Source organism: Schistocerca piceifrons, chromosome 2, assembly GCF_021461385.2.
Source record: "Schistocerca piceifrons isolate TAMUIC-IGC-003096 chromosome 2, iqSchPice1.1, whole genome shotgun sequence".
Lineage (NCBI taxonomy): Eukaryota > Metazoa > Arthropoda > Insecta > Orthoptera > Acrididae > Schistocerca > Schistocerca piceifrons.
The window spans coordinates 507,934,571-507,956,658 of NC_060139.1; the positions used below are offsets into that span (position 1 = coordinate 507,934,571).

Sequence of the window (22,088 nt, forward strand, 5' to 3'; positions counted from 1 at the left end):
TACCCTTAGTATGATAGTGGAGGTGCGAGAGGGTATTATTGTATGAACGCAAATAACATGCTTGGGCGATATCTCCTAAGGCACTATCTCACCGAGGTAATTAAGAATTGTTATAATTACTTAGAAGCTGCTTGTCATTGACTTCATGAAGGCTGATTGACCAGTACGAATAATACTTGTATATTTAAGATATTTCAAACTTCTATGGTCATGGAGACAGGAAGCCAAGCCAGTTATTTTCAAGCAGTGAAATTTCGTGTTTCACAGGAATTCAATCTGTAGATTTTTCGTCTGCTGAGCTACCTTCTGTAAAGGGAGAGTTAAATCCTGGAAGCGGCGCTTTAACACGTACTGCTATCCGGAAGGGTAACAACACGTGCACATCATTCTTAATCCGTATTCCACGGAGCAATGGTCAATATTCAGGTTATTACAGGAAAGATCATTCGATGTAGGAAAGTCTAGTAAGCACGGGCTCCATGATTCAAATCCTAAGAGCTATGAGCACTTGTTCCGTAGAAGAGATGGGTGATGATGATGATGATGATGATGAGTTGGGTAGAGGGGGCGCTCGACATCACGATCATCAGCGCCCTGACGCAAAATCAACAGGAAATCTCATGGGTGGGGACGAAGGCTGTCCCCACATGCAGAGCAGTTTATAACGTACTAAAATCTGCCGCCCTTCCTCACCAGTTTAGGGAGGAGGCCTGATAGTTCACAAAATTTCACCACTCTGTTAACACTGGTATCGGTATCTGCGAGGACGGTGGGCAGATCTCCAGCGAGACCAAGGGCCACCCTGATATCAGTATACAGGACACACGTAGCCAGAATATGCTGAACTGAAAGCGGCACGCCACAAACTTCACAGAAAGGTGGATCCTCCCCCCGGAGGAGGAAGCTGTGGGTGAAAGGGCTATGCCCGATGCGCAGTATGGTAAGCAAAACCTCCTCCCAGCGGCGAGGCCGACACGAAGTCCGCCAAGCTTTTGTGGTAGGTTTGAGTGACCGCAGTTTGTTGTCCGACACCTGCAACCATTCAGTCTCCCACTGACGCATGATGCATCTGTCAGAAAATGAGATAATGGCATGCAACGGGATGGGACATTGATGGACAGCACCATCCCAACATGCTTCCTAAGCAGCTGTATCAGCCCTGTCGTTACCCTGTATCCCAAAGTTTCCAGGTACCCAGCAAAAGATTCACCTCCTTGCCACAGCGATGGAGCCACTGTAAGCAGTCATGGATGAGCTGAATCAGCGGGTCTACCGGATACATTTGGTGAAACGCTTGCAGTGCACTAAGAGAGTCGGAACAGACAAGGCAACTAGTGCGGTGATGTCTGTGAACCCTCTCCAGTGCCATTGGAAGGCCATATAAATCCGCATCATAATTTGTAATTTGCTCTTGAAGATGCACTTTAAAAACCCTATCAGGGAAAACCACAGAAGAACCGAGAGCATTCCCCTGCTGGGATCCATCTATATAAATAACGATAAAACGATGGTACATACTTAAAATAGACGAAAACAAAGTCGTAAAAACCATATCTGGAGTACAATTTTTCAGGTATTGCGGCAAGTTTAAAATCACTTTGGGCCTCCGAAGACACCAAGGCGGCAGTACGTTCCATCCCTGGGTGTGTATTTTCATGCCCGTGAGATCTAGATCCTTGAGGCAGGCCATAGCACGTATACCAAATGGCTGGGTCGCGTGGGGGCGATTCCTGAATAGTCGTTGGAAGTAGGGTTGGATCACTGAACTAAATAGATGAGATGGGTTTCACAGTATCGAAGACGAACAAGTGATGACAGCTTTTAAGGTTTGCGTTTCAGAGCTCATGTTAACTAGACTTTTTACTCTGAGTGGTCGTTCCTACATTATCCCTGAATATTGACCATTCCTCCTGGTACACCCCGTACACAAGACTGTACTGATTTCGCATTAATATCTTAGGTCCATGTTGAAGTCATCGAAGCTTCACAATGGCTCGGAATAAATGATAATCATCAAGTTCAAAATGAAGTGAATTGTTATTCTGCCCACGAGTAGTGTAACATCTGAGGTCCCCATCTCTTCAGAAAAGTGAAAGAAATATTATAGGTTAAATAAAAGGTTAGGTGAGTCAACGTAGCAGCCTCCTGCTGCCTCGTCGCTGCAGAGCGGCAGCAAGTGGCCGGCGTGCTCCTGTCAGCGCCGTATCGGCTGAACAGGCGTGGCGTGGCGTGCGTGGAGCAGCGGAAGCCCTTGAGTGGGCGGCACGCGGCAAGTGGTGCTCGGTGGCGGCTGCTGGCTGCTGGTGCTCGCCTCTGGGGTCTTCGATCCCACGCGCCGCTGTTGCGCCTGCTTATCTGTCGCTGCTGTCAGCACGGTTCGTCCGCCCCAGCACAGCTCTCTCTGTGCCACTCAGCTCTAACGGCTACAGTCGCCATCCCACCACAAACGTCCTGAGACGGTCTTCAGTTAAACAAGCGTGGTTTCGGCGTGAAACAGCATTAGCGAGATGTCGGTATTAATATTTATTCTTTAAATTCAACTTGACGGTAATGGGTATAGCTGTACTACCTAAAGCGAGATTTGAAAATTTATGCGGAACGGACTCTAACCCGAATTTTCAGCATGTAGTGAGAGGCCGCACTATCACTCAGGCTACCCGAGTACGCATTCCCGACCCACTCAAACTCCCACACGTCAAACACTTATTTTTTCTCGTAGATTATTAATTCACTTGCCACGCCGGCCGGCGTGGCCAAGCGGTTCTAGGCGCTAAAGTCCGGAACCGCGCGACCGCTACGGTCGCAGATTCCAGTCCTGCCTCGGGCATGGATGTGTGTGTCAGCACGTTGTAGGTGTCGCCACCGGCGCCAACCTTGTGTGAATGCTCTGAAAAGCTAATCATTTGCGTATCACAGCATCTTCTTCCTGTCGGTTAAATTTCGCGTCTGTAGCACGTTATCTTCGTGGTGTATCAATTTTAATGGCCAGTAGTGTATATACTTACATTTAAGTGTGTAGTTAAAAATACTAGGTCAAAATCGATATAATTCATTTACTAATTACTAGTGTACAAATGAAAGAAGATGAGACTTGAACGTCCCGTCAACTGATTACTACTGTAAGGTCACTGACGAGCCATCAATCAAAATTGTTACTTAATTCAATGAGTAAAAGCTACCGGACATTACACTTCGTCATAAACTGTTGAGCTGAGTAACTCTTGTTTTCAATTACACACTTAAGTATATCATCATGGTTACATAATTTACAAAGTCGGCCTTGTACACCGAAGCGCCAGAGAAACGTATAGGCATGCGTATTCAAATATAGAGATACGTGAACAGGCAGAATACGGCACAGCAGTCAGCTACGACTATATGAGATGACAAGTATCTGGCACAGTTGTTAGGGTCTGTTACTGCTGCTACAATGGCAGGCTATCAAGATTTAATTGAGTTTCAACTTGGTGTTATAGTCGACGCACGAGCGATGGGTCACAGCATCTCCGACGTGGTAATGAAGTGGGGATTTCCCCTTACGACCATTTCACGAGTGTACTGTGAATATAAGGAATCCGGTAAAACATCAGATCTCCGACATCGCTGCGGCCGGAAAAAGATCCCGCACGAACGGGATAAACGACGATTGAAGAGAATTCTTCACGTGACAGAAATGCAACACTTCCACAAATTACTGCAGATTTCAATGCTGGGCCTTCAACAAGTGTCAGCGTGTGAACCATTCAACGAAACGCCATCGATATGGGTTTTCGGAGCCGTAGGCCCACTCGTGTAACCTTGCTGACTGCACGACACAAAGCTTTACACCATGCCTGGGAGCGTCAACACTGACATTAGGCTGTTGATGGATGGGAACATGTTGTCTGGTTGGACGAGACTTGTTTCAAATTGTGTCTAGCGGATAAATGTGTACGGGTATGGAGACAGCCTCATGAATCCATGGACTCTTCATGTCAGCAGGGGACTGTTCAATCTGGTGGAGGCTCTGTAATAGTGCGGGGCGTGCGCAGTTGGAGTAATATGGGACCCTTGATACATATAGATACTATTCTGACAGGTTACACGTATGTAAGCATCGTGTCTGGTCACCTGCATCCATTCATATCCATTTCACATTCCGACGGACTTCGGCAATCGCCAGTGCAACACCCACACTTCTGGAATTGGTACAGAGTGGCTCCAAGAACATTCTTCTGAGTTTAAACACTTCCGCTGGCCACCAGACTGCCCAGACATTATGGAGCATATCTGGGATGCCTTGTAACGTGCTGTTCAGAAGATTTCTCTTACTTTTATGGATAGCCTCACAGCATTCATGGTGTTAATTCTCTTCAGCACTACTTCAGACATTAGTCGAGTCCATATCACGTCGTGTTGTCGCACTTGTGTGTGCTCGCGAGCGCCCTACACGATATTAGGCAGGTGTACCAGTTTCTTTGGCTCTTCAGTGTATGGATGTAAACATGGCGTACTACTAGCATCGCTTGCTACAAGGAAGCTGCCCCGTCGGAGGTTCGAGTCTTCCTTCGTGTGTGTGTGTGTGTGTGTGTGTGTGTGTTGTTGTTGTTCATAGCGTAAGTTAGTTTAAGTTCTGTGTAGGCTTAGGAACTGATGACCTCAACAGTTTGGTCGCGTAAGACCGTACTACAAATTTCCAAAATTTCCTACAAGGAAGCAGCTGTACTGCTGCTGTCAGGGAACAGGCCACATATGTAGCATTATTGCTACACGAATACACCAACGCCCAGATGGCGCCCTAGACATGTACTACCCACATATCACCCTGCGTGCCAAGTCCCCCCCCCCCCTCCCTCCCCCTTTTCCTGTTTGGTATTCAGCCACAGTTATCTTGTGACCCTCTACAAGCCGTTAGGTTTTCTAACTGGCTGATGAAATTTGTCATCAGAAATCCATCGAAATTTCAAAATAATAGCAGCATATTCTGTTACAAAAGTGGAAGCAAAAATGACCTTCGTAACATCTAAAGCTGTTCGAAGCTGGAAAAGGGGTTCGGTATGTAGCCACAATGTTCATTTTCCATGTAACATAAAAATCAGACGAGAAGCGAAGTAGATTTTAAATCTAATGGAATAGAATTTCTCCTGAACAATTCTTTCCATTCAACAGGCAATTACTTAAACCTTGGTAGCATGTGTCAAGTGTGGCTTTGTTACTCAGTGCTATTTCTTAAGAATAAATAACATGAGAATACATGACTACGGCGGTACTAATTGCGGCAAATGAAATGCATTTTTCGAAACAGGAGAGTATTGTTATTATGTAGCTACACGGCAACTTTATTGATTACGTGATTTATGGAAGACGTCCTACAAACTCTTCTCTAAATTCATTCGTCCTCTGCTTTCACGCAAATTTGATTGGGGTCCTAAACATTGTAACAATATTTTAAAATATATCGCTCTAAGGTCATCTGATCGAAAGTGTCCGGGCACCTATTAGTGGACATTAACATGGTGTGCCTCCACCCTTCGCCTTTGTAATGGCTTTGTGTTGATGACACTTTCAATGAGGTGTCAGTCTGGAGGAATGGCATCCCATTCTGCCTCAAGAGACGAAACCAGAGAATGTACTGATGTTGGACGCTGGAGTCTGGAAGGAAACAGACGTTCTACTCAATCCCAAAGGTGTTCCATTGGGTTCAAGACGGGACTCCGGGTAGACCAGTCCATTTCAAAAACATTCTTGCCCACAAACCATTGCCTAACGGACGCTGTTTTACGGCAGGCTGCAATGTCATGCTGATTCAATCCATAGTCGTCTCTGAACTGTTCCTCCATCCTATGTAGTATACAATACCGGAAAATATGTTAATATCCTTCCGCATTGAGTTTTTTCTTAAGAACAATAAGGGGACCACACCCTAACATGAAAAACGTCCCCATGCTGTAACACAATCTCCCCTGTACTGTACTGTTCACACTACACACGATGGCATTGGTCAAATTTAACCCCCCTCCCCCATCGGATTGCCACGGTGTATAGCGTGATTTCTCTCTTTCCAGTTATCCATCGACCAGTGCAGTCGCTCTTAACTGACGCTTGAATCGGTGTTGACTATAGAAACGTTAGGCTTATGAGGAGCCGCTAGACAAATGTATCCCATTCCTTTTAACTCCCTTGGTACAGTCGTTGTGCTAACTACACGCGTTCCCACTTCATTATCACAACACCGACGATCGACGTGGGCAGCTTTAAAAGGGATGAAATGTCCCTGGTGGGTTTGTTAGCCAGGTGACCTCCAATGTGTACTCCACGTTCGATGTCGCTGATCTCTCTTAACTCATTGTATTGTATTGTATTGTATTGTATGGAACAGGGGACCTAGAAACGACGGAGAGGCTTCGTCCCCGCCGTAGCCCTCAGTGGTGCACAACCCCACAACAGGCTACAGCAGTCCACGCACCCCACCGCCGCACCACATCGAACCCAGGGTTATTGTGCGGTTCGGCCCCCAGTGGAGCCTCCTGGGAACGTCTCTCACCAGACGAGTGTAGCCCCAATGTTTGCGTGGTAGAGTAATTATGGTGTACGCGTACGTGGAGAAAGTTTTTGGGCAGCAATCGTCGACATAGTGTAACTGAGGCGGAATAAGGGGAACCAACCAGCATTCGCAGAGGCAGGTGGAAAACAGCCTTAACAATTACCCACAGACTGGCTGGCACACCGGACCTCGACACTAATCAGTCGGGCGGATTCATGCCGGGGACCGGCATGCCTTCCCGCCCGGGAAACTTTGCGTTAGACGCGGGGCTAACCGGGCGGGCCTCATGACCCATAATGCTTCTTTACCGACAACACAACACTGCCCGCCTCCTTTTTTATTGCTGGGTCTGGCTCTCTTGCTTCCGCATTACATAGGGGTGTCCTGATACCTTTGGTCTGATAGCGCATGGGGTTTTCTTAACATGTGAAATACACTTCCAAAAATGCTATCAACTGCCCCTATCAGTTTCTGCTGCCGATTTCTCGTATTCGTTCTATTTAACATAGGTTTGTAGCATTAAAACCAGGCATTTAGTGCCCCCTGAAGTTTATTAATAATTCTGCTATGAGTTGATGTAATCTGTTGTGGATGCGGTTCAGTTCTACATTCCCTCATTGTGCAAGGTCGTCCAACTTCACCAATCCCGAGTTAGTTTAGTGACAGAGCGTCACAGTCGGAATGGCTGCAGTTTAACACCTCAACTGCGTCTGATCTGGGACCTGAAACCTACGGAAACCAAACCATAAAAGAATCTGAACTGTTTGAATGGCTTCATTGATGTGGTAAAGATCTAACCACCTTCAACTAGGACTCATGCCCATGCCAATCTCTTATATCATAACAAACACAGAGAATATATTCGTATGATGTAAGGCCATTGAGAGCTAATATCTCGATGCCAGCCGCTTCTTCTATAATTTATTTTTACATTGGTTTTAAAGCACTTTCCGGCGTTGTCCGATGCCCAGTTTCCACAATTTTCTATCGTCCCATTGAACTTCTCTTAAATCTCTCTACTTTTACAATTCCCTACTCCCAAACTTTTTGTAGACCTTCGAAGTTTCGCGGTTCGATGTTATCCATAACATAGTCTTCTTAGGTAACTCGAATTCATCCATCCGTTGGATATAACGTTACCACAATAGTTGTTTCCTTTCGATGTCTGTTGTTGATGACCCTTCTACACCCATTACTAAACGAATGTCTTTGTAACTCTCTCTCTCTCTCTCTCTCTCTCTCTCTCTCTCTCTCTCTCTCTCTCTCTCTCTGGATACTCATTTCAGTGGCTTCCAACTTCGTCTTCTTATAATCTCTGTTTATACGTGAGCTCCATTATAATACGAAATAGAGTTCAATAGGGAATGTACTTCCTTCCTTTTCTATTTCGTTACTCATAAGCGTACCATTTAAGCAAGTGGTCAGTCTTCTAGCCTGAGTTAGTTTTAATTTGTTGGTCACATTTACCTACGGCATATCAAATTCTACTCGTAGATATGTGGAACCATTTAAAGCTGTAATTTCCTCCGTATCGAATTGGATGTTTGAAGATATTTTGTTTTCTGGGTGTCAAGTACTAAGCGTCATCGTTGATACTCTTGCTGTAGTTTTCATGTCTTATATGCCACCATAAAATAATTTACTGATATACTGTCAGATAATGTCCTTTGCAGCGTGACCCCTTACCTGCAGCTCCATCTATAATAGTTAAAAATTAGTCAATGACTAGTTGTTAGGAGTAGATATGAGAGGATGTATTGGCTGAAATGGGATTGCACTGCACCTAGCGGCTTCCAAGTGTTCCCGAAGCTACTAAAGCTACTGACCTCACAATTGCAATACAGTTGGTGGAAGTGGGTAGCTGCAAAAATAAACGTGGTTTACAATAACGTGAGTGCCAAAAATATTTCCAGAATGCATTTTCACTGTGCAGTGCAGCGTTTGGTGACTAACTTCCTCTTAGATGAAAACTGTGTATCGGACAGGTGCTCGAACCTGAGGCCTCTGGCTTCCGCGGGTAACTGCTCTAGCTACCGAACTATTCAAGTACGACTCACAGGTTTCTCTCTCATACACGAACTAAAGGAACAACGGAAAACTGATAAAAATGACGATCACAAATAATTGATCATATCGCCCTCCACAAGACTTCCATACTCGATTTACTATCACACGTTCGATATGTATCGTTTGGACCCCTCCGACTTCGATAGGCAATCATTCTTGGAAATTACCCTCACTTCAGCCATTATCTCTTCTCCTACCTTCCAAACTTCACAGTCCTCCAACGTACCTTGTGGAACTGAAGTTAGTGTTAGCTCATTCCTGCCTGTTGCAGTGGACAGGGCGCAGAAACTTCACTTGTCTACCTGAACCATCTGCATAATGCGACTCCAGAAACGTCTCTACGGCAACGCCTCAGTGGTGTCACAGCTCTATAGATGGTTTTAGTTTTTTCCTGCAGCCGTTTGAGCTTTCCAGCTGAAAGTTGGAAACAGCACTGCTAGCTGTCAGGGATATTCTTAAGCCGTCTTGACTACGTCACTCCTAGTCCGCCTGCTTAGCTGAGTGGTAACTTGTTTGCCTACCATGCCTTGGACCCACGTTCGATTCCCGGCCAGGTTGGAGGTTTTTCTCCGCTCGTGGACTAGGTGTTGTGTTATCATCGTCTCACCCTCACCGACAAGCAAGTCGCCCAATGTGGCATCACCTGCAATAAGACTTGCAACTCGGCTGCCAAACTTACCCGGGTGGGACCTCCCGGCTATCAATGCCACTCGATCATGTCATTTCATTTTTTATAGCACTCCTGGGAGAAAGGATATTATAGAGAAATTTCTTAGTTTGGAAGTTGGTAGAAGAGGTACTGGTGGAAGTCAGAATGTGAAAACGGGTCGTGAGTAGAGCGTGGATAGTTCAGCCGCTGGAACTCTACTCCCACAGGAAGTCAAAAGCCCCAGGTTCGAGTTCCAGTCGGGCACAGTTCTAATCTGCTGGGAAATTTCACCATAAGCATGTTGTAAATCAATGCGGAAAACGTTTCTCTCTAGATATTTGTTCCCTTGATGAGAGGCGGCTGCTGACGGGTGTACACAGAATAGGACACCTCCGCGTCCTTTTGAAAGCTGGCGTGATGCGTGTTTGTGCGTCAGGCAGTCTGGCTGCCCATAGCATCGCCACACGACAGCCGCGCAGAGGGTCTAGTCTGTGAACAGGCGCAGTCGCATGCCCCGCCGTGCCACTGGCACAAACACGTCAACGCCAGGCGTGCACTGCCAAAACATGCGGGCGGGCCGTCTGCCACACGTGTGGCCTCCGCCACCGGCTGTGCGCTGCTCCGTTTTCACTGCCTGACGAGGAGAGGTGACGTTCCACAGCACCCACGGTATCCACCCAAGGCCATGGCAGACTCATTTGATAGCAGTCTTTCATTTGACTTAGCATCGCCTACCATATCTTCGTATCTCCGTATCTCTATATATTTACTACACCTACCTCCCACGATCATCTTTTAATATACTAATATTTATCTTCTTTGCCGAATATTTTTAATTGAAATTATTTCTAGTGCCAAGCTAACTAATGCCACATGCCTTGGCGAATAGCCGAGTAATATAAACTTCTTTCTGCAGTAATCCTACCCCGTGCTTCACTTCGTAGTTCATCTGCACATTTATTTTGTTACACACACCTCTAGCACTTGGGAGTAACACGGAAAACCTGAATCTGGACACTAGTGGGATCAAATCCACGCGACAAGCGTCCGAGAGGACCCCCTCCCCACCAAACTCCACCCACCTTGCTCCTCCTCCTGCCTAAGCCACACCCCTTCCCTTCCTCTCCCCATTATTAAACTATGCCCTTTTTCCGGAAATAGGTCGAGGACACAACGTAGTCAGTATAAATACTTAGCTCTCCCATTAACAGCTTAATATTTTACTGTGCAGACATTTTTAAACAACTACTTTAGCTTCACATCCCTTTTCGCCAGAAAGCTAAGCTAATCGCGTTACAAGTAACTAACTTTCCCAGTAACAGTGCAGTATTTTATCATCGAAGTCGATGCCTTCTTAAGAGGAACATAAAAGCTCTATTAAATAATAAAATAAGGTAACAGCATGTAAAAAAGTTTGAAGTGATAAAAACTACGCTATCTGCACCTGCAGATATCACCTTACGTGATCAATACTACAGTCCTAAGAGACGATATAGCAGAACCGATAGCTTAGAAACCGACAGAGCAGTACAATACTAATCTGGGAAAAGGTAGCAAAACAAGTTAGTGGCTTCATCGAAAATAAGATGGTAACAGATGGAAAGATAACAAAGAAGCACTAACAAGTCAAAGAAAAAACTACAAGAAACTGGCCAATAGCTACAAATGAGGCAAAAGTAACACGAATAAATGAATCAAACAAATATTACAAAAATAATCTTTACCTCAAGAAGTCTGTTTCTACAGTCACATTACAAATGAAACTGAAAAACACATACAAATACGCACCTATGCCAACAAGACCATAATGCTAGCATCTGCCTGCGACACCACAATTTCAGCACATGTATTTAGCCAAGTACTGTTCATAATAGCTGCATCAAAAACGGAAAATCTAGCAAAACAAGGCAATAATTTCATCACTCACTACTCACAGGATAACGTTTCACTGCTCACTGTTTTAGGTCCCACGGTGTAGTGAACGAACTGATGTTGGCAATAGCGCGATGATGTCCGACACAATGCAGATGTGATGCAATCATCAGAACCACTGGACGAGAACGATGTTTTTCCTATCCATCTCTGTTGTAGGAAGCTCTTCGATTGGCCTACTTCCAGCCAAGGGGAGTGGCTTAGTAGATACGTGGAATGGGTGTGGCTTACAAAGATGGACGTACAGAGTGGAGATGGCGAGTGGAAGGTCCTTTTGGGCATTGGTCACATGGATCTGATCTGTAGAGTATTTTACTTTTCCACTGTGGATAATCAAGGGAAAGATTTGAATCTCGCTCCTTCAGAATTCTCCGATTCCACAACCTCTAGCGCTACATCTACAAATATCCAACCATCCATCCAAACAACTTCAGCCATGATACACTGCACGACACACAATATTCCGTACCTATGTGACGTTCGCCTGCTATATTTCTTCGTTGCTAGTCCTCGGTGACTACGTACTGTGTTGCTATACTAGCTGAAAATGGGGGGGAAGAGTTGAATACTGACTACTGTAAATGACGTAGACGACAGTTGCGTTTCACAGTCCTTTACTTTCACTGTTCACGACCCCCCCCCCCCCCCCCCCCAACATTACACAGTTAATATGGCCTGTTACCTATTGGTTAACCTTTGGTTCAAATGGCTCTAAGCACTATGGGACTTAACATCTGAGGTTATCAGCCCCCTAGACCTAGAACTGATTAAACCTTACTACCAAGGACATCACACACATCCATGCCCGAGGCAGGATTCGAACCTGCGACCGTAGCAGCAGCGCGGTCCAGGACAGAAGCGCCTAGAACCGCTCGGTCACAGTGGCCGGCTGGTTAACTTTTGATTAGCCTCATTAATAGTTTGCAGGCATAAGTCAGCATACTGATACAATAATTTACTGTTGATATCTATGAGCAGAAAAAAACCTAACCACCCAGTTCTTGCAGAATAATACGGTATGTATTGAAAAGACACTGTCATTGTCTCATCACACGGCCTATTTGTGTTACACTTATTTCACGATTAAGTTGATGCATTGTTGTTTTTCTAATCAGCACGGGTTCCTCACCTGAAAATCGGCCGTGGAATGACTGTGTCGGGACCAAAAATTGGGCCTTCCTATATCCTCACAATAATAGGTACTGAAACCATATATTGTACGATGCTTAAGTTACAAAAATTACAATTAACACATAACTCATTCAATTAACTAAATATATAGAAAAATTCCTTCTTTTTAACAGTTTCTTCTGGTATAAGGGTTAGGCCGAATTATTTGTTTGAATGATGAAATTAACAGATATATTTTACAAACAAGACTTTCGACAAATCTGGTAATTATTTTGAAATTAATTAAGGGCTGGCTTTGTTAATATGTTTTCGAATAGAGCCAAATAAATATGTACTTTAAAAATCCTAGTGATCCTTTTTCCAAATGTTTATAATTATTACAGAATTTATATTTGTTTATAAGTCAACAATATAATTTAAGTTACGGAACAATTACTGATTTCACCCTATAACAATACTAACTAGGAATAGTCGAAATAAATCAGGAAATTAATTACATACATAAAACTAAGCAAAAAATTAGACCTGATGGCATATTCCTTAAGACTGAGGGCCAACCTTTTTCTTTTATGGAAATGCAGATTTATACTCATGTATGTTAATGATAATTATTGAAAAAACAAAATAAAATTAATTTTAAGGAGGCAGATGGCAAAACAAGAGAGAAGGTCAATAGATCCCAGTTTGCTTCGTCACAGCTACATTATAGAATTTTTGTTTGCTTCCACTCGTGTACTGAGCGAGAAAAATATGATCAAGTCCGTTTATTGTTTTGTTTTGTTATAGGGCGCAAGAACAATGTCATATGCGCCCATTTCAGAACCCTAGACGAAAAAGGAGTTGAAAGCGACTACGCGTTAGGCCAATCGACGGAAGGAAAGACAGCTAAAAATCGGGACACACTTTGAGAAAGGGCCATAAAATACGATGTGAAAACAACGGAGGTCCTGAACCAAAGATTAAATGTCCTTCACCATCTTGCTACGACGGATAAAAAGTAAAACGCGGCCGACGGCCTGGATGTCGTTCCATAAAACGGCCGATTAATCAAACGGCAAACACAAACGAGAACGTAAGCGGTTTAAAAAAAGGCAGTCCTGCAGGAAATGGCAGACCTTCAAAAGTTGAGAAGAGCAAAAAGTGGTGGGGAAGCAGCACTTAACGAATGGCGATGACTAAAAAGACGGTGCCCTATATGAAACCTCGCCGCGAGAGGGCCGAGAAGAGGTCGACCAATCCGCTGGGAGACGTTTAATTCCCCGGAGTTTGTTTCTAGGAAGGGAAGACCAGTGGTTATGCCAAAGGGACACCACCTGCTGACAGAAGGCAACTCAAAGAGGAGGGAATATGGGAACTAGTGAGCCGAGCTAGGAGGACTGCAGACTTGGCAGCAGCGTCAGCGGCCTCTTTGCCCGTCAGACCAACGTGACCAGGGACCCCCAGAAACATCGCATTGGCTCCATCAGGAGTGAGCAAGTGACATCTTTCCTGTAGCCGTTGCACTAAGGGATGGACGGTGTACAGTACATAGAGGCTCTAAAGGACACAGAGTTGGAGCACATGACAACTGAAAAGCCCGTGTCTCGGGATGTAGTGCGTGGCCCGATACAGGGCGAAGAGCTCTGCTGTAAACACTAAGTAGTGTTCCGAAAGCCGATACCGAAAATCTTCGGTGCCAAGTATGAAGGTAGACCCGACACCACGGTCAGTCCGACAGCCATCAGTGTACACAAAGGTACTATCACGAAGTTCTGTGCGATGGTCGCGAAAATTACGGCGATACAGCGTGTCTGGAGTAGTAGAGTGGTGTCCTAAGGAAGCGAATGAAGTCCAAAGTGAACATGGGCCGACACACGAAACCAAGGTTGTGAACGGTTCATACCCATCGGGAAAGTGGCAGGTAGCGTGAGATTAAGCTGCTGGAGCACTAGCTGAAAGCGAACTCCAGGAGGTAACAGAGATACAGGCGGTTCAAAGTGAAACGTACCCTATGAAAAATTATGAATGACGGTGCTGGATAAACTCTTACGTTATTTGATACAGAAACAGCTGAGTAAAACTGAACGTATTCAAGACAGTTCTCTCTTTACTTATTCTGATCATCACTAAACTGAGACAATATTTTTAGCGTAACGCAGTCTGACTTTCATGTCTGTGCTGTGTGCAGTCTGTGGCTGGTTGTCATTGTTGGAATATTCGCTATTGTAGTCTTGGGCAGTTATATGTGAACAGCACGTAGCGTTCGGCAATTGGAGGTGAGCCGCCAGTAGTGGTGGATGTGGGGGGAGAGATGACGATCTGGACGTATGTCCGTCAGAAAAAGGAAATTTGTTTAATTGGATGTCACAAGACTAATTTATATATATATATATATATATATATATATATATATATATATATATATATATATATATATATATAACTTTTGAACATTATTAAGGTAAATACATTATTTGTTCTCTATCAAAATCTTTCATTTGCTAACTATGCCAATCAGTAGTTACTGCCTTCAGTAGTTAGAATCTTTTATTAAGCTGGCAGTATTGGCGCTCGCTGTGTAGCAGTAGTTCGAGTAACGAAGATTTTTGTGAGGTAAGTGTTTCATGAAAGGTATAGGTTATTGTTAGTCAGGGCCATTCTTTTGTAGGGATTATTGAAAGTCAGACTGCGTTGCGCTAAACATATTTTGTTAGTTTAGTGATCATCAGAATAAGTAATGAGAAAACTGAGTACGTTCAGTTTTACTCAGCTTTTTATGTATCAAAAAACGTAAGAGTTTTTCCAGTACTTTCATTCATAATTTTTCAAAGTGGACGTTCCAAAAGGAGTCATTGAAGGGGGAGGAATAGGATGAGTGGCAAGGTATGGCAGAAAAACGCAGTGCATACTTGCTGAGGAGAAAATCACAGCGGTATGACAACGGTAGTCCGACAACTTCTGCATACAGACTCTCAACTGGGCTGGCGTAAAAGGCGCCAATGGTCAAACGGATGCCACAATGCTGGATTGTATTGAGACGAAGTAAGATGGACGGACGTGCAGATTCATAAAGGGACATGTCCGAAAGAACAGACACCATATCCATATAAGTATGTAGTTATGGCAATACCGGCCATGACCTTCCTGTTCTGTGCGGATGCACACATATTACCCCAACTCTTACGGGACTTGGTAAGAATGTCTTCTACGAGTAATGAGTGTGTTGGTTGGGACACTACGAATGTAGGGTGTGGACATATAAGGTGAGAATGTGGGTCTCGCGGGAGGCGTGCGCGAGATAGTCCCTGCAGTCACACTGCCCTCTGTGCCCTCGGTGGTTCAGATGGATAGAGCGTCTGCAATGTAAGCAGGTGATCCCGGGTTCGAGTCCCGGTCGGGGGACACATTTTCACCTGTCCCCGTTGATATATATCAACGCCCTTCAGCAGCTGAAGGTATTAGTATATAATTCTAATAGCGATACTTTCCTATAAACATGATCATTAGCGAACAGTATACAATGTGGAACCGATTTACGGTGGAAAATAAAAATAGTTCCAATTTTGGTCACCAGGTGCGAATTTGGCGCTGCATGGCATCTCGTCGACATCGCTAGTGTTCATATTCAGCAAATTGCGTAAGCTGTGGCTGACGATAAAATGAATGTTATTCCTTCCTTACTTATTTATTTCATATTTTCTGTCCATATCACGTACCTAATCCATTACGTATGGAAACATTTCTATAGGTCTTCCTTGCTTTCACAGCGCCAGATTTGCACCTGGTGGCCAAAATTGGAACTATCTTTTTGTAGTACAGCTTAGGAATTTCTATTAGTCAAATATTCATTCAAACAACCATAAATCTGCGAAGATAGTCTGTATAAAAATTTCTTGCTTATTAATCAACGTAACTATAAAGAATTGAATGCTTTTCAGTCATCTAACGAGACTGAATCCACCTCTTCAACCGCGTCTACCGCTTCCCAGAAATTGTGTACGAACAAAGCAACCTGCGTTTTATACGAATTGTTCTCTATCAATACTGTGCCACCTACTTCTGTACCACCGAGCGAGGTGCCAAAGCGGTTAGCACAATGGACTGATTCGGGTGGACGACGGTTCACATCCGCGTCCGACCATCCTGATTCAGGTTTTTCTTGATTTCTCTAAATCACTTCACGCAACTGTTGAGGTGATTCCTTCGAAAGAGTACAACCGCCCCGTCCTTGAATCATTCCGACCTTGTGCTCCGTCTCCTAATACCTCGATGTCGACGGAATGTTGAACCTGTATCTTCCTCCATTCTCTTTCGTTCAGTACCGCATTTCATTTCAAACGCTCAAATGCTCCTAGTTTTGTCTGGCTTTCGTGCTGTTTTTCATTTTGGGGCTGTACTTCAGAAGTGAATTACCATAGCGTTGTCTTCCACTTTCCTCCGTTCTTGATTGCCGACTATTCTTGTGGAAACTGGCACGCTTCGCCTGTACCGGTCTATTTTTTGTCTCTCGTGCTAGGTGTATTGTCTTCCCATTATAGAAGTTCAGGAAGTCACTTGTCTTTGCTCTGTCACTCTTCATCAGGTTCCTCTTAACTTTAACCTTGAGGTAAATTCTATGCTCAGTAGGCCGTCCGTTCTATTGGAAACATTATCTCAGATCTACTTTACTTCCATCGGGTGCACTACGTCCTCCTTGATCCCCGACAAGCGCACTTTTTTCTCTGTTTCGAAATTTTCCTGTTCTTCGTGGAGTCTTCTACATGCAGCTTTCATTAAAGTGGCTCTAAGCTTCAACCATACAGTGCGTGTTTCTAAACACATGGTTAGGTTTCTTGGTCAAGTAACACTGATGTACTTACAGCAGTACGCTGCAAACACTTCCTATGAAAGGACTGTTTCACCGTTTTGTTTTTGGTCCTTGGTGAGGTTTTCCAGACAGATCCTCGTCAGAGTTCAGCATATATGAAATCGTCCCAGTGCCAATTCGTCGGTACTTTTGTTAAGTGTCACTTGTGTAAGCTGTACCACTAGCAAGTCTGCCCGAGTACAACTTAAAAATGCAAACCAATAATTTTTTAATGCTACAAGGAATCTATTATTCTTGAAACACTGCATGCTTAAGTTAATCACGTTTCCGGCGTGATTATGCAATACCGTCCTCCACAAACAATGCCCAAAAGTGAAATTAGAGAAACAGACATACGAGACTAATTTGGACAGCATTAACTGTGCTCTAATGCCAACCTCCCTCCACATTTCTTGTGGCTAGTGGCTACTGGGTCTTGCATGGTGGATGGTGCAAAGTAGGGGGATCTCAAACTCGCTTTGCATCTATCTCGAAACTTCCTGACGGCGGGGCTCCCTCAGGTAGCCGAAACACCTTACCTCCGTGACAGGTTCAGGTGATTGGCCAGTGACTTGTGCAAGGGAAATGTGCACGATCCATCCACATTAATGTGAGCACCTGTCCAAAGCCTGAATCAACACATTCTCCAGTGCCGTGGCCAGATGCGCAATGTTCCTAGGATGAGAATCCAAGGCGCGAACAGCCCGATGGAAGTGGTCTCCTAGAGTGTAGATTGTTTTTTAAGCCGGGAGTTTGGTTGGGATGTTTGGGGAAGAAGACCAGACAGCGAGGTCATCGGTCTCATCGGATTAGGGAAGGGCGGGGAAGGAAGTCGGCCTTGCCCCTTCAAAGGAACCATCCCGGCATTTGCCTGGAGCGATTTAGGGAAATCACGGAAAACCTAAATTAGGATGGCCGAACGCGGAATCGAACCGTCGTCCTCCCGAATACGTGTCCAGTGTGCTAGCCACTGCACCACCTCGCTCGGTGGGAGTTTGGTGGCAAGGGAAGTACGGTAAACTCATTCGAGTGTTCTTCGAACCATGCACCTATGCAAGCTGTGTGACACGTTGCATTGTCTTGCTGGTAGGTGCCATCGCGGCGAGGAAAAGCTAACTGCAAGTACGGATGGAAATGGTACCCAGCGATAGATGCATACTTCTGTAGATCCACTGTTCCTTCGAAAATAACGAAATCACCTAGGCAATGCCACGAAACATTCCCTAAACTGTAACACTTCTTCCTCCCGGATGAACACTTCTGATGATTGTTTCATGATCATACATGACAACGGCCATCTGTCCGATGGTGCAAAAACGTGATTCATCTGCAGAGGCCACCTGTCACAAGTCGACGGATGTCCTGCTGCGGTACTGGTGTGCAAATAGCAGCCATTGTTGCCAATGAACAGCAATCAGCGTGTGTGCAAGAACCAGGCGCCTTCCGTGAAGGTCCATATGCAACAATGCTCGCTTAGCGGTCGTTGTTAGACCATTGGTTCATCTGGCCGTCGGTTGCTCAGCAGTTGCACATCTGTCCGCCCATCCACATCTCTGCAGCCTTCGTTCATCCCTGACACTTACGGCTCGTGGTACACCACAGGTGCACCGATTTTGAATACTGCCATTTTGCCGTGCACAGCATACTTCAACCACAGCGGGACGCGAACAGTTTACAAACTCAGCCGTTTCGGAAATGCTTCCACTCTTGGCCCGAAAGCCAATCAATGATCATGCCCTTTTGGAAATCAGATAAATCGCTACGCGTCCGCAACACGGCAAGGACTTCACTGTTTTATGCGTTACACCGACGCGCCTTATATACCCTGCACTGCTAGTGCTGCCAACTGCCGTGTGCGAGTGGTTACTGCACGTTGACATCGAACATGGGTGGTGGTCACATTGATGTTACTGAACCGTGTACAAAGTCACACAACAGACATACTAATGTAAGCTTTCTCTGTATGTTTCAGATCGACACGAGAGGACCATCAAAGAAAGAATGATAACTGAAATGGACATCGAACGACGGAAGGAATAGCCCGTATAGGTAAGCCTTCGCCCAAGATCGGGAGAACTTGCCGCAAAGTAGATCCCCCCCCCGAGCATCAGTCACATATTGTTACATAAATGTATTTCTTCTGTAACATGAAGTGTAAATTGCTTTCATTTCTAGAGTGTGTGAGCTTCTTCCTAAATGACAGATAGTGTATTAAAGATAATTACACTGAGACTTGTTTTAGCTACTGTTTCTCTTGTACTGTTACATATTATTGTTTTAACTAAGCTTCCTCTGTAATTTTTTAGATATACCAGATTACAACTAACTATATTACATAATTGTTACACTTTTAATATCAGTATTAGTATCATCTAAGTCTCTCCAGAGTGGAAGATAAATTTTCATGTCATCGAAGCTGGCACGGACTGCAAGACTCCAGCCTAACTCAATTTCTTAGCCATTTTCGCCGAGAGATGGGAGCCAACAAGATTAACTATGGGCTCCATGTCTACACGAAAAAAGCGGGTGAGGGAGAGAGACGCACATTTAAAAACAGCGATAGCTTGGAGATAAAATCGGCTGTGATGTACCTAGCGTCTCACTATTAGATTTAATATTAGTTTTCACGTACCGTAAGTGGAATAATTTTAACTTTTACATATAATTTCAAGTTTTCGCTTGAGTAAATGAAGTACAGTTCCTTTCCCTGAAACGTCGAAGTAGCTCTGTCACGAAAACACAGTTACTAAGGTAACTGATACCTATATATAAGCCGGCCGGAGTGGTCGAGCGTTTCTAGGCGCTACAGTCTGGAATCGCGCGACCGCTACGGTCGCAGGTTCGAATCCTGCTTCGGGCAGGGATGTGTGTGATGTCCTTAGGTTATTTAGGTTTAAGTAGTTCTAAGTTCTAGGGGACTGATGACCACAGCAGTTAAGTCCCATAGTGCTCAGAGCCATTTGAACCATTTCTGAACCTATATATAAAACCTATGTTCTGCATGATACGAACATGATAATGAGGATAAAAATATTATCCAAAATCGATGTCCGGGATAATATGTAACAAAACCGCAGCAAAAGAAAGGAAAGGAATATAAAGGAAAGGAAGCATAAAGGGAAATATCGCCTTTGCAAAATCTTCTGCAGGTACGCACAGACAACTTGGGTTTGGCGGTGCCTCGAGCGATTTTTTCTTTAATAAAATAGTAGAGTCCATTGATCACAGTAGGAAATGCATGAAACTAACCTAAAGGAAACTTAACCGCTCCCGCTTCGAATGAGGATGTTGATGCATCATTTCCTGCGTAATTACCTTGGATGGATGCGAATCACAAGGAAAATTGCCCAGATATGAGGACATATTTTACAGTCTGTCAGCTACACAACGACCGCACCTGGGATTTTAGTTTTATTTTATGGTCTTTTATAACATACAACAAAGGAACTGTCTACGAAAACAGCTCACCTGCAATAGTTATATCACTTTGCAATGAGGAACAATAACTTGAATTTTAAATTGTGACAAGTAAATGTTAACGGCAGTTTTCAACCGAAAAGCAGTAAAACTCACCGATTTAAGATCGCTGGCTGTGAATGACAAATTGCCACAGAAGGAAATTTTTCGTACCATCCCTTCAAGCAGAGGTTGGGAAACTCTGTACCAAGCTCCCCCTCCACAGAAGTAATTAACGTGGAACAGATTTACAGTTTTTCAACCGATGGAATGTTGAAAATAGGAATTTTCTACGAAGCACATTTTAATTTTTACAGACTTTGTGATTGATGAACTTTGTGTGATAATAGAAATGACCACTCTGAATTAAGAATATGGTTTTCAAGTATCTCATCAGGTTTGGTTCTGAAGAACAAATGTATCCAGCACATACAAGTTTTAATATTGTATCAAAATAAACTTATTTTGGGGTAATTCCACATTACTTCATTCCAATAAGCTTTAAGAAATTAAGTCTTAATCTAAATCTGCAGGACTACTTTGCAATTCACGCCAAACCGATTAGCACAGTTTTCAACAGAACCACTTTCAGAACGCTTCTCGACACTTGGAGCATCCAAATCTTTCCGTGCAAACTCTGATTTCTCTTAGTTTATTATGGCGGTAATTTCTCCCTGTGTAGGTGAGCGCCATTAAAGTGCACAGTAACAGAAAGAATGGCTCAAATTGCAGGACACATTCTGATGTGTCGGCAGCTGGGCCAACACCTTGTAGATCGAGATGGCTGAAAATGCACGCTCGACTAACGCAGACGGGCGTGAAGTACTGGAACAGGCTACGTAATTAATGCTATGAAGAAAAGTACGTAGCTGGATTAATACTTATCTTTAATCAATCATTGTGGTACATCGCTCTTGACTATACAATTGGAGACTTTAATTACAATCACTGTAAGGCTAATGGCGCCTTGCTAGTTGGTAGCCATTAACTTAGCTGAAGGCTATTCTGTCTCTCGGCTAATGAGAAAGGCTTCGTACATCTAGTCGCTAGCTAGGTCGTCCGTACAACTGGGACGAGTCCTTGTTCGTATCACGAGACCTGCCTTGTGGTGGCGCTAGGTCTGCGATTACACAGTGGCGACACGCGGGTCCGACATGTACTAAATGGACCGCGGCCGATTTAATCTACCACCTAGCAAGTGTGGTGTCTGGCGGTGACACCACACATTCAATCAGAGGTAGACGAAGAAATTTTGTTATATGAAAATAGGTCTGGAAACGCTTTGTTCCCACGTTACAACTCATTTTCTCCAACTCAGTCATAGGGAACACACTAACAGAACGGAGCAGCATACTACAGGCAGCTCTGTTTCACAAGAGATGTTCAATATGCCCTCCACGGGTACTGATACATGCATTAATCCACCTCGTAGTGTAGTGTATCTCGGACGCACTGATGTATCCCTGGAGTATAGCGTATGGTTTCACAGCATTCCATAATATGAG

The 22,088-nt window shown here is 44.3% G+C and overlaps 1 protein-coding gene across 3 annotated transcripts in view; it reads right to left on the minus strand.

Annotated features, from left to right (window-relative positions):
- The window catches only part of LOC124777967 (pleckstrin homology-like domain family B member 1), a 1,066,194-nt gene that overhangs the window by 767,554 nt on the left and 276,552 nt on the right, over window positions 1-22,088 (minus strand). The gene's annotated exons all lie outside the window — the stretch shown is intronic.